Source organism: Chinchilla lanigera, unplaced genomic scaffold (genome assembly GCF_000276665.1).
Source record: "Chinchilla lanigera isolate Chin_1 unplaced genomic scaffold, ChiLan1.0 scaffold00040, whole genome shotgun sequence".
NCBI lineage: Eukaryota > Metazoa > Chordata > Mammalia > Rodentia > Chinchillidae > Chinchilla > Chinchilla lanigera.
The window spans coordinates 8084209-8098575 of NW_004955441.1; the positions used below are offsets into that span (position 1 = coordinate 8084209).

General features: G+C 35.4%; 1 long non-coding RNA gene across 2 annotated transcripts in view; it reads left to right on the top strand.

The window, feature by feature from the left end:
• Positions 1-5597, top strand: part of LOC102017392 — a 52625-nt gene extending 47028 nt beyond the window's left edge. For both annotated transcript variants that reach the window (XR_262055.2, XR_262056.2), the window contains one exon: positions 5316-5597. This is a non-coding gene — a long non-coding RNA (uncharacterized LOC102017392). The remainder of the gene's footprint in view (positions 1-5315) is intronic.
• Positions 5598-14367: the final 8770 nt, after the last annotated feature.

The window sequence follows — 14367 nt, forward strand, 5'->3', positions numbered from 1 at the left end:
CTCTTCCCATCCGGAGGAACTCAACTTACCCGGCTCTCTGCAGCATCAGCGAGTTCCGCCGTACGGTCTTGTCAGAGCTCAGGCTGCCCTCACTTCATTTTCTAATGTGCTGCCTGGGTTTTCATTTAATTAAGGAGGCTGACCTTTACAACAAGTGAATTCTCTCTCTTCCTTTAGCCTAGCTTACTGTGATCCTAATGGAAGCTGCAAATCTGCTGGTAGAGAGGGCCAAGTTTTCACTGATAAGCTTAACACAGTGTTCTCATTCTTACAAAGAAAGTTAACAAGCATAATTATAGAGACATAAGCCGAAATCTCTCTCAGAAAAATCTAACCTCCAGTAGGTGAGTAGGTGGAAATGGTAGGAAGTGCACGATAAGCCCCAGAGGAATGTATATCAGAACAGACATCCCATATACCAAAGAACCAAGACCCTGGGAACACAGATCCTTGAGATAAGCTTTATGGAAAGCAAATTAAAGGTGCAGAAGGGAAGGGAGTCGAGAGATGGAGGGAGAGAAGGGAGAACCGACATATGTCATGTAGACGCACCAACATCCCATTAATGATACGAACATTATGTACTGCCAGTGTGTACCAGTAAAAATAAAAATTTTAAAAAACAAAGCAAAATATAACAACAACAAATCCTTACTTAATCGTTTAAAGCCCTGGACACGGAGAAGCAGCTACTTCAATGCTCAGTGCTGTGGAACTTTCTAGATGGAAGAGCCAGATGAATCAGTGGGAGAGGGAACAGTGACTGCCACATAGCGTGTACTGTGGTTGCTGCTGCTTCTGCTGCTGCTGCTGCTGCCCTTCATATCTGCAAGCAGACGGGAATCCTCAAACACCGACAAAATCTGGAAAATATAATGGCATTTATTGCACCCTCAGATAATCCACAAAGCCCTGGATGTCGGTCTCTGTTTAGGAGAGTTCACGAGCTCCACCTTGACATCAAGTACATAGACAGTACTGCTGTGTTCGAGTTCTTCCTTTTTGGTATATTTTTTTCTTTCATTTAGAGAATACATTTTGCTTCATCATCCGTGAAGATTCTTCACATGAATGAGATTCTCTTTCTAGATCAAGGCGGCCGATTACTGATCATACACTGCCTGTGTTTGATGACCAATGAGGATACCTTCTTTGGCATTTCCAGAGACAGCTCATTAGGATTATTATGACCTATGCCCACTGGAGCTAGAGATGAGTCTTTTCCCAGTTTCAGCAAATGGTGAGCAGGTGTTCTCTACCATCAGCTGCTAAGAATTTGTTGACAGATGAAATGAAATAATACATACCTATTTGAACGAGCCTTAGCTCCAGAGAAGTGCTGCTTTACGTCTCTGCAACTATGAGCATGTTCACTGCTGAACCCTGACAGGTGGGTCTCAGGGCCAGGGAAGTAGGCTGCAATTCCCTTCATTTAAAGTGTTTCCAAACACAAAATGGAGCAAGCACAGACAACGTGAATAGAGTCTAAAGAAAGTAATGTTCCTTGGTAAGATCTGTACTCCATGCTTATCCCCCTGGTTCTCCCTTAGTATTAGGACAGAGAGTAGATTAGATTTTCTTCCCAGGGGTGTTCCCACAGAGTGAAGAGAAAAAGTATTTCTTATATTGCTAATATTTTTGGTCCAGGTGTTTGCATCACGTTAAATGAAGCAAATGTCAAAGAGTGATGAGGCTGTAGCTTACAGCATGTTTTTCTACCTTCCCAGACATCTTTTTCCTTGGGTATTTTCAATCCCTTAGACATGGATGTTTTTGGGGGAGGCCACATAATTTGTCACAGAGCTTTATGAACTGTAGGAAAAAAGTTTTATAAACAAAATTTGTTTTTATGGACCTTTTGGTAACTATTGCTGTACACACACACACACACACACACACACACACACACACATGTATTTTAACATGTCCAGGAATTTAAAGTCATTTTTGATCCTTAAACATCAATACATAGAATACCCCTTCTTAACTCAGCTCATTATAAACCTTGGTGAATTTTAAGGTCAGACAGCAATCCTCGCTGAAGCCAATGCTTTATACTAATGGTGGCTCTTCAAAAGAATTTGACTACTTTTATTTGAGCCAGTATGACATTTAATGTATTCTCTAACTGCATTCTCACATGTGATAATAACACAATTGCACATATCACAGTAGAAATAAAACTCATCCACAAAGAGTTTGTTCGGTGGAGGGGCAAACGACCTGCATAAAGGCTTGGACAGAAAATCCTGTGAAGGCTTGAACTTCTATTTTTAGGAGGGTAGCTATTCTCCGATAGAAGGATCTTTTTTCCTTCTCTTTTACTTAGCACTTTTTTCAGGCATTAACAATACCTGCAATGTTTTCTCCAGATGAAGTTATTATTCATATGGCAGATTTAACAGAGTACCTGTCACTTTTCAAAAGCCTCCCGAGGAGAAGCAGCTCTGCCCTTATCTGCTAGCTCTTCTTCCCTTTCCCAGAGAATGGATTTGTGAAGCTAAATGAAGCTAGAAGCTATTGCTGCTGTCCTGAACTGGTGACACTAAACTCCTCCTCAGGGAACTAGCTGCCTCTGGATCTATTAGAAGTACCTTTGGGGGAGTATGTGGGAAATCTTTATTAAAGAAATGCCTCTTAGTAGAATGTCGTATTCTCTTAACACTAGAATATTGGTCTTGAATATATAGGGCAAAACGCCAGATTTATGTAGCATGATAAATGCAGGGTTTGGATGGAGCTACAGTAAAACCCTTTCCTTAGGCATCTTAATGGTTGTCAGGTTAACAATAGACAGGTGAGAGGGAAACTTCTAAGGACAGTTCTATTTTTCTGTCTTGGTAATGGCTCCTTAAGAGCTTGAACATGCACAGCTATGAAATCTGAGTCCTAAATAAACTATTTTTGATTTTTAAAGTGAGTTACCCTAAAAATATTTATTTATAAACGTAAGCATTCCATCTTCTACCTCCACTCTTTCCCCCATTATTTCTGTGTTTTTAGAGAAAATGGAATCACGTCTTAATTCATTTATGGTATGAGGTCCAACTCAAAGTTCAGTGACACAGAGTGTGAAAGAACTGTGGTCAAAGGCAGATACAGCCAAGAACGGTGAGATGCAAGGTGCAGAAAACATGGCACAGTGTCTTGGTTACTTTTTTCTCGTTGCTGGGACAAAATATCTGATGACCAAAATTAAGGAAGGAAAGGTTTATTTCGCTTACAGTTTGTGGAGGTTTCAACCCGTACTAGGCATGATTATAAGGCAGAGTGGCACCTGGCAGAGGGCTGCATCCCAGGGCGGCAGCACAGCTAAGCGACTACCAGGACCCACACACCAGGGCAGAATAGAGGAGGAATGTCCCAAGCACTCTTTTTCCTCTCCCTTACATATGCAAACTATCCACCCCAGGGTGGGTGTAGCTCTCACACCCACAATCATTCAACTCTAATAGCCTGCCCATGGGCTGCAGGAGGCTTTGGGGGGACACACAGACAAAACATATAACACACAGATAGTTTTTTACAGCAACTATATGTCACATTATTGGCAGGTGCTATCTTTAATAGTTTGTCGTAAAGAGCTGTAAAACCAACTTGCAGGCCTCCTAAAGACAAGCAGCATTTGTTTCTACAGCACTCTGCTGTCCTTTGCATCGTACTACACTGGTAACATGGTGCCATGTGTTTGGTTGCATGGCTTTCTCGGTGAGCCACTGGAATATATGGTGTTTGACCTATTTTTGCACATTCCCAGAGTCCACAGAAAGCCTGGCACATAGGAATCACCTAGGATGTGCTTGCTAAATCTTTATCTCAAGACTGGGAGAAAGTATGATGTAGAAGCGCTATTCAAGACCTCAAGATGATAGGCCTGGGGCTAATCCCAGAAGGTTGTCTGGTTTCAGACGAGAATTGTTTTTTGTATGATCGAGCAGAAGACATGGGACAAAATTATACCCCCCTCTTCCATGTAAAGACTAGAAGCAAAGTATTAAAAAGTAAGCAGCATAGTTTATGCAGAAAGAGTAGGAAAGTGATACACCGGAGTGTATAAAGTCCACTTTTTGAAGGTGTAGTTTAGGAAAAGATAAATTCAGAGAGACAAGGAAAGTTAAGGTCATCATAGGAAATGTATGTAAAATTACTGGGTGAGAAAAACATTTATATTTTACAAGCACGTGCCTATCACCTTCAGAGGACAGGCACATTCATGTCAAAACATCCAGGAAACTTAAAAAATACTGATTTTTGACTTCAATTCTGAGTCTTCTTTAATAGCTATCATAAAGGGCCCACCAATTTTATCAGGCCTTAAAGTCAAAGGGGGAACCACTAAATTTTATTGTTACTTGTGATTTGTGCAGTTAGGGTCTCAAATGATCGTGAACACAAAAGATCAGGGACTAAAAAGGTATCAAAGCAAATAAAAATGTCTCAATTAATGATATGAATTATACCTCCAGCTAAATTTACATAAGAATTTATATAAGTGCAAGGATTACAGGTGTGCACCACCACACCCAGCTCTAAATCCAAGATTTTTTAAAAAATCATTCTTTAAAAAGAAACTTTATAAGATATTCTTTTTATACAACTAATTTTAAGCATTTTAAGTAGAAGTATTTAAACAACATGTAACTAGCAATTGGGGATTATACAAAAATTATAATTGTTGGCAAAGACCAAATTGATAACATTTTTAATATTAAAATCTTTCTATGTATATATATATACATATAATCAAAAATGTATACACACATTAGGAAAAGAAAAACTTGTATAAATATTTTAATACTAAATTTATTGAGATATCATAAGATTTGTATCTATCTATCTATAATCTGTCTATCTATCTATCTATCTATCTATCTATCTATCTATCATCATCAAGAGACCACAAAAATGTATATACACTTCAGGAAAAGAAAAAGAGTACTATTTTTTTCAACAGTTGGTGTTACCCTTGTATGGGGGACCCTAGAGGATGTCGTATATCACAGAAAACCCACTACACTTAGAGAAGAAATTGAAAATGCATGTGCAGCAATCTCAATGACCAAAGTTTCCCAAGCAGCTCTTCGCTGAGCTAATAAGTGTCTGAGAGCTAATGACCACCATTTTGAGCAACACTTGTAATTGTAGAGGGCAAAAGTAAATTGTATTAATCTTATGATACACCTACAAATTTACAGAGGAAACATTTATTTTGGTTCACAGTTTGTAAAAGTTGTAGTTTTTTTTTTTTTTTTTTTTTTCATTACATTATGGGAAACTTTCATCCTACATTTCAGGTTCTACCTTTTCATCCGTAGGGTTTGTTCTTTTCATAGAATCTTGAGTCAAAGATCTCCCCAGCATTTGCTGTATTCAAACAACTGACTGGAATGAGAAAAAATTTCCTGAATATTGCTGTAAAGATCCTGATGTCCAGAAGAGCCAAACCAGGACTCCCTGCTTACATCTCAAAGAAAGTTGTTTTTCATTTGTGTTGGATGTTACGTGAGAATGTTATATACATCCCTGTGCTACTTTGATAAAATATTAACAATATTAACAATAGTAAAATAAACATCATAAAATATTGAATATTAAAATGTTAACTAACATAAATAAAATATTACTAATATTGTTAATCTCTATAAAAATACATATTTTGCCTTGTAAAGATTGAATGCTGTTTAGTTTTTATTTTAGTTTATTAGCACACACTTGCAGTACGTAGTGTTCCCATTCCTGCGTGCAGTTAGTACACATACATGAGTTTAATTCTTTATGTCACCCCTTTTCCTTCCGTCCCCTTCCTTCCCCCTTCTCTCACTCCCTTTGTTTTAAATATGCATATTTTCAGTGTATAATGCACAGCTTTCTGAGGTTCACGTATTTAAGAAATCAGCTATATGTGGTAAAAGATACAAGGTAAGACAAGAATAGCAATGTTTAAATAATTGTATCATATCTATGTGTGGGTCTATGGGATTTCTAAGTTGATTTGTATACTTTTGGGTATGTTTGAATATCTTGAGTAAAAAGAAAATTTAACGTATAGTTTATTATATCCTTGGATTACTGTTGTCAATTTTGTCACACTTTTTACTGCTGCATGCAAATTACTTGCTGTTGACAGGTCTGTATAGTTTTATGATGCTAAAGCAATTTAATGATTTTCTTGTCACTGAGACGTAATACCTAACACCTACAAATCTAAAGAAGAAATGTTTATTTTGGTTCACAGTTTATGAAAGTTTCAGTTCATAGTTGGTGGGTTCCAAGGCAGGATGGCATGGCAGAGGAGAAACAGAGAGAATTCAAAGGGGGAAGGAAGCAGATAGACCCTTCTGGGCCACTCCCAGCCACCTACCTTTTCCAACCAGGCTTCACCTTCCACCACCACATTTAGCTATAAACTCATCAGTTCACTGATTCAATCACTTCCCAAAAGCCCCGCCTACCAGCACATGAGGCTTTGGGAGAACAACTAGCTATAAACTGCACCATGCACTTTTTTTCTTAAGTCTTTTTGAAACTCAGGGAATATACTAAAATTCAATTTGTTGCTGTGCTAGTCAAATAAAAATCATGGTGGGCCGTCATTATAGAAATCCAACTTATATTTTGTGTCTCTCTCATGAGCCAGAAATACATTTGTTATTGCTGGGTAAATGAAGAAGTTATGGGTCTTTCACTATATTGAAAATTCCAGTTGCCTCACTAATATATCATTAAATTAATTTCTGTTGGAGAAATAACTTTACAACTGAAATAAAATATCGTGTGCAGTTGATGTGTTTAAATTGATATGAAATGTATTAGCAAAAATCATAGGAGAGAACAGAAACTGAGCAAGCTGTAGCAGATCAGATCAGCTTTGTCACTGGAAGTGGAAGTCACAGATTATTAAGAGATAAATAAGAGTGGTTAGAAGAGGGTGAAAAAATATTACAAAGGGATTTCTGCTCTGCACGTCTCAGACACCACCTTAAGACACTAAACACAGAGGATGGATCATTGCAATGGAAGTGATGAAGAACTTGGTGGGCAAGGATAATACTGCTAAGAAAGTTCAATATACATATGTATTAGGTTGTTCACTCCCATTTCCCATCTTTTCTAAAAAAAAAAAAAATGCACATTAGAAGCAAAACTCCATCTGCAAGAGGATGTTTGAATTTGAAGTAAAGGAAAAAATGGGTTGCATTTCTTAGGCATAGCTTTGTATTTCCATGAGTAGGAGCTCAGTGGTTGCACAGAACTGTGTCCCTGAAAAGCGTCCCAGGTGGCCACTGGATTGTCATGGCTCTTCATTTCTCTTAACTCTCTGGGGCCTCAAGAAAGCTTCTCCAGGATTCATGTGAAAAGAAAAACGTGAAGAAAAAAATTGCATGTTTTGTATGGTCCTAGACACTTGTATATAGAAATCTAATGAAGTATTATCTCTGAGAAATACACAAGGAAAGAAATTATTTTTACTATGGTATAGAAATTGTTTAAGGACATAAAATCGAGAGGCTTAAAGTAGACCGCTACAGATTGTATACTTTGATTGTGAAGGAGAGAACCTTTACAGGTGGCAATAAAAAAATGTAGCCGGAGAGTGAAAATGGAAGTTAGGATCCTTGTACTTTAGAATGCAGGACCTTAATCTGAACAACTAATTTGAAGACAATATGCAATGTACCAACCATTGGTGAATTACTACCATCTTGTTTAGTGAATCTGTGCATCCTTTCTAATGTTTTTTATTATTATTTTTTATTCTCTTTAGTGGTTTGATCAATCTTGCATTCCTACATCTGGTAATCTGAGCAACTTCGCTGAAGATAACAATATGTAATATAACAACCACTGTTAGTTCCTATCATTTTGTTTTGAAGCCTTGTATAATTTTTATTGTTTTGGTGTTGTTTTTGTCTATGTTGTTGTTATTTGTTTTTGTCTATGTAGTTATTTTGTTATTGTTTTTTATTCCCTTTAAAATAAAAAATAATAAAAGTAAAATTCAGGACCTTAAACTGCTTCAAATTTCTCCTTCATCTGCATTAGTATCTATTTAATTATTTAAGTGACTACGGCATTTTATCTTATTTTCCAAATTAAAGATTCCCTTGTATTTTAAAATGGGCTTGAACTAACGTGAAAGTATAATAAATCTTCATCTGGATTTTTCTAATGTAAAGATACCTTTGCTAGTTTTTATGGTTTTATTTCCTTGCTTTTAAAAGGTTTTATTTGCTTCATTATAAGATGTTTTCCTTTATTACCTTGCTTATAATGATATAGCTTTAAAGTTTCACTCTGGTTCAGAGAACCATCCTATCTTCCCTGGAAAGAATCCAAAACACAACTAATGTATCAGTTAGCAGCACATTTACCACTTATCAGTACAGGCCAGTGCGAGACTAAATGCCAAAATCAGTTTTCTCTTTTCTCAAGAGATGTTCTACCACGGCTTGCTACTATGCAGTCAGAACGATAAAAGAATTCTAATATAAAATGCTGGCCTGATCCTCAATCCATTTTAAACAGTTAACATTTTGATAGGATAAGTAACCTATAAAGCACGTAATATAACAATCATTCATTAGTTGCTTTGATTACATCCTTCCCTTCCACTCTGCTAGATAAGTGCATAGAACATCTCAGCTTTGAGTATATTCAGCGTAACATTTTGTTATAAATTTATACCACATAAACAATATATAGTCTACAGAAGTTTAGAGTCCACCATAAACTTTCCCATCATTATACTAAGTTTAGTGACAATTTTGTGTTCAAAATTTTAAAAAATAGTTAACTATTAGATTTAAATTTCAAATTTGTTCTTTAACTCCATTCATTTAATTGAGTTGCTAATTATTAAGTGGTTTATATTCTAAAAGAAAACATGGAGAATGGTTAATAAAATTGATTTTCTCCCTGTATAATTTGGGTCCTGTCATGTTTAGTTTCTAGAAAATCAAATGCTTTAAAGTTATTGCATATTTAATCAATATTCTTTTCTTTTCTCATTGTTCTTGTTCAAAATTAAAACAACTGTACTATTTAGCATATGAAAGCCGTTTAACTTCTTAAAAGTGGAATTTGACTTCAGAAGTAACATTTTGAAAGAACAGTTCTTGTTCCTAATTTCTCTGATAATGTTACATGTTTTAAACATTTTATAAATACATAACATGCTTTAACATTTTACTTTTATATCCACTTTCATAACAATATATTTTCTCTACATAACTATGCCATATTCTTGTGGTACATTCTATTTGACACAAATGTTTTACTTTTCCCTTATCCTTGTGACGTGTTTATTATTATCAGTACCATTTTTAATTCATTTCATAAGAAAGCTTTGTTGAGTGGCTGTTGTGAGCATTCACGCAGTAAGGAGCCCAGAGACCCCCTATATCCTACTCTTCAGGAATTTATAGTTATTTAGAAAAAGGTGTACCAGTGTATCACACCATATTTGAACACAATTAAGGTAATTAGAAATTATATTTAAATCTTTTAGACAACCAGATTTTCGTCCTCAGAGGCTTCTACCAAATCCAGTTATTGAATCCAGAAACAATTCCAGTACATGCCCTGTTAAATTTGAATATGAAGAAATAAACTGATAAAATGAGGAGACAAGCAGATAGTTTAAAAGTACAGAAAAATACATCAGAAGAAATAATTTCCATCTGATTCTTTAACAAATTGTTTTCTAGTTTAAGTGCTTTTTTTTTTACAAAGACCCCTTGTAGTTGTTGCTAGATACTTAATTTGTGATGTACTTACATTCACTCAGGTGTGAAGAGCAAACATCACAATCTTCCAATAAGATAGTTCACAACTGATAATTTGAGAGCAACCAATTAATAATGTGTTTTATTAATAGAATAAAGGTATTTTAAACTCTGAGTATATTTACAGTCCTATACTATGTCTCATAAAATATAGTAAAGTGGCCTTGTGTGAACTAACTGTTCATTTGAGAAGAAAAAGTGTATTTATAAAGTATAACATAAGCCAGGGATGTAGCTCAGAGGCACAGTGCCTTGCTTGGGAAGTGCAAGGTCCTGAGTTCAATTCCTGGTACAAAAAATATATGTAACATAAGCATTGTCAATAACGATAAAGCAGTCCAGTGTTTTGGGACAGAGCAGGGAAATTCTATGTCTGGCTGAAATGGTCAACATGGATTGCATTTGTAAGAAGAGATAAGGTTTAAATAGATGAGCTGGAGAACAGATTAAACTGATACAATCATAGGGATAATGTTCATAGCATGAACAAATACAGTGTGACAGGAATGTAGAAGGCAGGTTTGGAAGGCTGTTTGGATTAGTACCCACGGAGCAGCAGATATAAGTACATGTGCATAGGGGAGGCTTGCCCTGTCAGGGAAAGTAGGTAAGAAGTAGTGGCCAATTGTGGAAGCCAGGAGGGCAAGTGGTGCATGAATTTTCTTCTATAAGTAGTGTTGAACCTCTAAGGGCTTTCCAGTTGCAATCAATTCAAGTTCACTGCTTGTCGGGCTTGTCAGACACAACGCCTTACATCTAGACATTAGTTTATATTGAACAGTTTAGGAATATTAATATGGCAAGTTTTTAGATGGCTTGGGAAGGAGAAGACCTCAATGAAGAATAGTTACTATTCCATGCATAATAGATGTAGACTGAAAATAGCGTAATAGCTTGAAGAATTTGCATTCTAAACTATGGTTTTATATTTTTGGTTCAATACAGAGCAGAGAGAGCCACCTTATGAGGGTTGTCTGCTAGAATTAAAGGTAGTGGGCTTCTTTTCTTTTTGCCAGGTTGCTTGCTTGTGTTCTGACCTGATACTCTAATAGAAAGTGTATTTTGAGAATTTTCTTTATTCCTTTTCATTCTCGTTACAAAGGATTGACCCAGTAATGTTTGTAATGCCTGTGAGACCTTTAGTCAACCTGAGGACAAAGAATCTAGCTCAGATGATGAAAATAGATCAGTCTATCTGGATGTGGCAAAATATTCCATTTTGGCTGCCTTTTAAAGCAATTGGATACACATATTGCCATTTATCTCCAAGGGCTGTTGAGTCAGACTACCTGTGTTCAGTCTTAGATACCTGTCACTCTATTTATGGATGACTTAGATGAGTGATGTAAGCTCAGTCAGCCTGAGTTCTCTTTATTCTGAAGTTGAAGTTGGCATGGTAACAATATGTTGTAAAAACTGGGATGAGGGACAGAAGAAAAAGAAAGAAGGAAGGATATATATATATATATATAGCTGGGATAACTGTACTGTTGATGTCTGGTAGTTTATTGAAAGGAAGAGTTAATGCTTAAATTTTTTTTTATTTTGACCAATTTTGCAGGCTTTTTTCTGTTAATCTGAACAACTGATTTGAAGACAACAATATCAACAAACATTGGTGAATTTCTACCATCTTGTCCAGTGAAACTCTGTATTGTTTCTACTACTTTTTGATCATTATTATTTCTTATCTTTAATGGTTTGATCAATTTTTCATTCTGATATCTGATAATCTAAGCAACTTCTTTGAAGATAACAATATGTGATATAACAACCATTGTTAATTCCTATCATTTTGATTTGAAGCCCTGTATCATTTTTAATGCTTTTGCTTTGTTTTGTTTTTGTCTGTAATGTTGGTATTTTGCAATTGTTCTTTTTTTGCTATTCTCTTTAAAACAACAAAAACTGAATGTCTATTCTTATGTGTACATTATTTCACATGGGACTATCTACATAGTAAATATTCAAGGGTTATCAGGTACTTTCAATCAAGCTTTTTTCTGGTACTAGGGATTGAACTCTCAAAAAAGCTTTGCTTGTATGAAAAATTATTTGATTTATACATAAATACAACTATAGTTTACGGTGACTATAGTACATAGTCATACTCAATTTGTTTTCTAGTTTCTTTAAGGTAGTTTGGGCACTTCAATATCAGTAACTGCTCAATAATAATTTATTTTTATGGTAATAGAATATGTACTGATATGAATTCATTCAAATTTAAAAGATAGAAGAATACTATTTCATTCAGTTCATGAAATATTTATTGAAAATTAAGTACCATGTAAAACATAACATGGTATCTGACCTAAAGGAATTTCTGTGTAAGTTACAGTGTAGTGAAACAAATCCTATAATAAAAGTAGTTATAAAGTAGAATATTAGTATAAATAAGTTTCTTGTGGAACAGAAAGGCCTTTGCAAAGAAAATGACGTATGAACTATGCTTCTTAATTCATCTGTGGAATGTCAGAATATTTGCTCTATAAGGTATTGTGGGATAAGAATTGAAGTGGAACAATTATTGTAAAGTATGATTGCCTGGGTAATATGTTACACTGAGAATATTTGCAAAGTGCTGTAACATAAACCTGGAGCCAGAGCAATGGGAATAATAACACTTCAAGTTGAGAAGCAGGATCTGGACTAGCATTGTTCAACAGAAAGTGCTAGCCACAGAAGTAATTTTGAATTTTATTGTAGTTAGATTTTTTTTAAAATACAGTGACAAAAAGTTTAAATTAAATTTATATTTTGCTTAACTTAATGCATCTGAAATGTTATCATTTCAACAACTCATTCATATGAAGAATATAAACTAGATAATTTATGTTCTTTTCTCTATGTTGTCTCCAAATATATACTGCATTTATAAAACACCTCAATTTGGACTAGTCACATTTCAGGTGCTCAGTAGCTACATGAGCCTGGTGGCCGTTGTGCTATATGGTACCAATGAAGTAGACCTTGAACATATTTCAAGGAAACTTGAGCTATATTATATTAATCTTTGATAATACATAAAGTCTACATACCTTATGAATATCAGAATTATATTTATAAGGTATCAGCAATGTTTATAGCTAACAAAAAAGTCTTTGGTTAACAGATATTTATTTTCTTCTATTGAATGATCAGCTCTCCTTAGGAGGCCTCTCTGGTAAGGAGGGCAATAAAAGTCAACTTTGATGACTGCATGGGATTTTTGCACAAGTCCTCATAGAGCACTTCAGGAACTTAGGCTGGAACCTATGAATAATGTCATTTCCAAGCCAAGTATTTTTGAGTGGACTGAATTAAAACAACCTCACAGGCCAGTTCAGGTTACTTTCTTTTTTATTTTATTTTATTCTTTTAATTTTATTTCAAAGGAAATTTAAAGAAAGTACAATGGCAATATACCAACCACATACACAAAAACAAAACAAAAAGAATGATACGGGGTTTCAGAACAAAATGATAGGGATTGACAGTGGTTGTTATTTCACATATTTTTATCTTTGTCAAAGTTGGTCGGGGCTGGGGATTTAGCTCAGCGGCAAAAGCGCCTGCCTGGCAAGCGCAAGGTCATGAGTTCGGTTCCTGGTACCGGAGAAAAACCAAAAAACCAAAAAAAAAGTTGGTCAGATTACCTGATGTAAGATTAATCAAACCATTAAAGAGAATAAAAATAAAAACAAAAAAATTATAAACGATACAGTGTTTCACCAAACAAGATGCTAGCAGTTCAACAATGGTTGTTATGTTGCATGTTGTTGTCTTCAAATTAGCTGTTCAGATTACCAGATATAAGCATGCAAAATTGGTAAAAAAACATATAAAGCATTAACTGTTCCTTTCAGTAAACCACCAGACATCAGCAGTACAGTTATCCCAGCTATCCTTCTGTATACGTACATATATATTTTCCCTTCCTTCTTTCTTTCCTTTTTGACTTTCCCTAATCCCAGTTGTTTCTTCTTTTGAGTGATTTCTTCCCCTTTCCCAATATCTATTGTACGTTTTGGGTTCCATTTACTCTTTCATGTTCTTACACTAGGGAGACAACACGATGTCTACACATGTGGGTCCAATTTATTTCACTTATGAGTATGGTCTCTATTTGTATCCATTTAACTACGAAAGCCTTGAGTTTACATTTTTTATAGCTGAGGAATACTCCATTGTATAAAAATATCACATCTTTTATATCCATTCCTCAGTTAATGAGCATGTGGGTTGTTTCCAAGGTTTAGTTATAACAAATTGCACTGCTATAAACATGGGTGCAACTGTATTGCTGTGGTATGATGTTTTTAATTCTTCTGGGAAAATACCCAGAAAGGGAATAGCTGGGTTAAGTGGGACTTCTAATCCTAGTTTTGTGAAGAATCTCCACACTGATTTCCACAGGGTTTTCACCAGTCTACACTCCAACCAGTGGTGGAGAGGTGTTCCTTTTTATCCACAGCCTCTCTAGCATTTGTTATTGGTTGATTTCTTAATGATGGCCATTTTTGGGGGGTGAGATGGAATCTCAGTGTTGTTTTAATTTGCATTTCTTGAATGACCAATGATGTTGAACATTTTTTCATAT